Source organism: the organism of the source record quoted next, unplaced genomic scaffold (assembly GCF_019419815.1).
Source record: "Pyrus x bretschneideri cultivar Hongxiangsu unplaced genomic scaffold, Pyrus_bretschneideri_v1 Contig5, whole genome shotgun sequence".
Taxonomy (NCBI): Eukaryota; Viridiplantae; Streptophyta; class Magnoliopsida; order Rosales; family Rosaceae; genus Pyrus; species Pyrus x bretschneideri.
Window position 1 is genome coordinate 2758561 of NW_025999787.1, and position 3932 is coordinate 2762492.

At 35.4% G+C, this 3932-nt stretch overlaps 1 pseudogene; it reads left to right on the plus strand.

Annotated features, from left to right (window-relative positions):
* The first annotated feature begins 2322 nt into the window (after positions 1-2322).
* LOC103940876 lies at positions 2323-3346 on the plus strand (annotated as a pseudogene).
* Positions 3347-3932: the final 586 nt, after the last annotated feature.

The window sequence follows — 3932 nt, forward strand, 5'->3', positions numbered from 1 at the left end:
GACCCCAATATCTTCTATATTTTTGTTCATTTGTCTGGATCTTCTTTGAGAAACTCATCGAGGAGATATATACGATTATAAACTTTGTGATGACGACATTTAGCAGCAATTTGGAACACGTTTGGCCCTTGACGTTTATAGCCCGTTTAATTGAGGCTTCTCCAAGGAAATGAGTAAGAAACTCTGCATGCCCTCTTTCTATGGCCATGAACAACATTTGTTGTGGAAAAAAAAATCTCCTTTTGCTTTACACATGATAGGTAGAAACTGCTTCACTCGCTCATGTGTCAATTTCATATCATCTATATATATACGATTGATTCCTAGGTTCATTCAAGAAAACAAATTTAAAATTATAATCAATTAAAAATAATATTGACAATTAATAAAACAATCATCACAAAGTCAATTAACGATATGGTTGATTATATGAATGTATATGTGGCCTACCCAAAAGTTTTTCAAGATTCGTCACGAGTCCGTTAAATAAACCCATTCCTGTATTACAAGTCAAATTTTGTATGAAAAATATAATAAGCATAAGTTATAACATTACACAAAATTTCTTATTTGTCGGATTACTCTAATTATACCTAGTAACTACAGTCTCTATATAAATCAGAAAAGTAAGCTATAGTCAAACCTTTGCCACTCGATTTCACACTATTTACAAAAAAGCCGTCTAATTTGGGTTGGGTTGAGAGGGTAATTATTAAAAGTTAAGAGGATAATTTTGTGGGTCCTTCCTATGCGCGTGTTGGGCCGATAGGTTGCATTCGGTGTCTGTAGGACCCGCATACAGCAACTTCATCCTTCTTCTGCTTCAATGTCGTCGACCACCACAGTGTTTCTGAGTGGCAACATTGGCCCATCTGGGAAAATCGCCAAGTCTGGACTAGTCTGCAGAGGAACCAACAAGATCGATGTTTTGGGGTCTGGCGGTGGCAACTATGGCCACATCAGCATAGTCAGAGGAGGCGGTGGGGGTGCGAATAACGGCGAGTCTGCGATGACAAATAGGGCAACTGGGAACTCTGATGCAGAGAAGGTGAAGAAATCTGCCAATGGGTTTATGGGTTTTCAGTTTTTTTTTTAATTTTATTAATTTTTAATAGGGTAAATTATTGTAATATTTTTAATAGATAAAAAATTATTTTTTTGCCACGTGGCATAAATTTAGCAGCCACGTCAGCTCTTAAAGGATCAATGACTGGAAAATGTAACAGATGTATTATATTGAAATAAAATAGTACTTGAGGTATGAAAGTGAAATGTTTTGAAAATGTTATATGAGGTTGTAATAGAGCTCAAACCTGAAGTGGTAAAGTGTAATTTACCTTTTAAATATTTATATTTTTGGATATTGGAAATTAGGGGTGGGCATAGTTTGGTTTGGTGTGGTTTTGAGTGAAATCGAAACCGAAATCAAAATTTTTTGCTGTTCGGTGTGGTTTTGAAGTCAAAACCAAAATGAAACCAAACCGTTTGGTTTGGTTCGGTACGGTTTCAAACGGTGTCGGTTTGGTTTTTAAGAAAAAATGTACAATTTGCAATTTAACATATTAATAAGCATTTCTCAGTAGCAATAGGAAAAAGACATTTGTTATGTAAACCATTAGCATGTTGCAAGCAGTTGTGATGTTAAAACATGTTTGTGCAACAAAAGGGTGTCCCTTACAATGTTTATCATAAAACAAGTTGAATAAATTTGAATTCATTAAACATGAACGAAACTTTCATACTAAAATATGTGATATTATGCTTCAAATGAATGGACTTCATTAGATCATTGTTCAACTCTTGATAACAAGATTAGTCCACCCTTGTACATATATGTGTGTGTGATGGTATAAAATAATAAAGGTCCTTCAAGTTAATGAACGAAAGAAAGTGATGAATGATGATATTCTAGTGTGGTTGAGCACATACTAAGTGTATAGATTCTAACAAACAACCAATTAAAACATGAAATCTAATATGGACATTTAATTAAATATTTATTAATATTTGCGGTGCGGGTTAGTTTCGGAGCGGTTTTCAAAAGCCAAAACCGAAACCAAACCATTTTCTATGTTGCGGTTCGATTTCAAAACCGAAACTGTTTCAAAACCGCAAAACCAAACCGTTCGGTGCGGTTCGATTTGGTTCGTGTTTCAGTTTCGATATTCAGTTCTAAGTGCTCACCCCTATTGGAAATTGTATTTTCTTTGGATTAATCCTAGAGCAGGTAGCATGTGGTTTTTTTTGTCTTTTTTTTTTTTTTTTTTTTTTTTACTAATTTTAGTTTTGGCTTTTAAGTTTGGGTTCTGGTTTTTAATTTTTATACAAATTTGTTGGTATAACCATATCCTCTTGGGTTGTGATAATCATCCATTGTCCAGGTCCTAATCAGCTATGGCTCAATGGTTTAAAAATTTAAAAACCAGAAAGATGGTTATTCTAGCTTTCTACCAGGTTTGTATCTATTTTTATTTGTATTTTTTGCAATGCTCCTCTGCACTACAATGTCCCTCTCCCCCTCCCTCTCAAAAGATTCAATTTTTGTTTCTGTGTTTTTGTTTTCTCATTATTTCACTGGTGGGTTTTTGTTTTTGTTTTGTTACATTGGTGGGTTTTTAATTTTTTTTAATTGATACATTGACCGGTTTTTGTTAATTTCTGCGTGGATCTGCAAGAATGTGTAATTTTGTTAATGGGGTGGTGTTGCAATAAGAATTGCATTTGGTTGCTGGGTGTTTGTTTCCACCGCGTTATCAAAGGCTTTAGGATACAAGGTGGAGACAAATCAGTTGGAAATGGCAGTGGGGGAGAGTCAATTTACGGGTTGAATTTTGAAGGTGAAAACTTGACATAAAGCATGAGAGAAAAGGAATGTTGTCTCTGGCTAATAAAGGCCCTGACACCAATGGCTCTCAGTTTTTCATTACCACCACTTGGAGTTCTCATCTTGATGGGAAGCATGTTGCGTTTGGGAAGGTGATCAAGGGGCTGTGGTTCATTCAGTTGAGCATGTGAACACGAAAGACGGAGACTAAAGAAGTCGTTATTGCGGATTGTGGGCAGCTTCTTGAGGGAGCAGATGATGGGGTGTGTAACCTCTTCAAAGATGGTGATGTTCATCCTGATTGGCCTGCTTAACTTGATACTAAACTAGAGAACATTTCTTGGTGGGTCACGGCTGTGGACTCTATTAAGGCCATTGGATACGAACAGTACAAGGTAATGAGCTATTTCATTTAATATCACAACTATGGTAATTATGTCATACATTTCATTCATGAATACCATTAGTATGTTTTTTAATCTTTATACAGAAGCAAGACTATAAGATGGCCCTTAGAAGGTATCGCAAGGCTTTGCGCTGCGTGGATATATGCTGGTAGCTGGAAGAAATAGATGTAGGTAAACCAGTTGGTTTGCACCATAGAGTGTCCCTTGCTTTCTTTGATCATCTTATGACATTATCTTTGTGATTATACAGAGGCGAGCTCCTCTTCACGGAAGACAAAGTCCCAGATATTTATTAATAGTTTATCAAATTTGAAAGAACTGGATGTTAAATGAATTCTCTAGGAACCCTCTTGAAATGAAAACAAACTTACTTGTCTGGATAAGTAATTCAATGCTGAACTATCGTTATTGCAGAAAGTGTACATTTATGAGTGGTAGTGATTGACATCAAAATTTTATAATAGTAACTTAATCATACTTAAATTAAACCAGTTGGACAAAATTAAAATTACTGTTGCTTCTGAGTTTCTATGAAGAGTCCTTGAGGTGAGTGAAACCTAAAAGACAACTATGAATATCGTAATCAGGCCTCGCGTTAATACTTCTCTGAAGGCTAACTTGATTATGTTCATGAGTATTCTGTATTCTTGTGTGGTACATTGATTTTATTGTCATCAACTAAAAAGAAACATTTCCCTTTA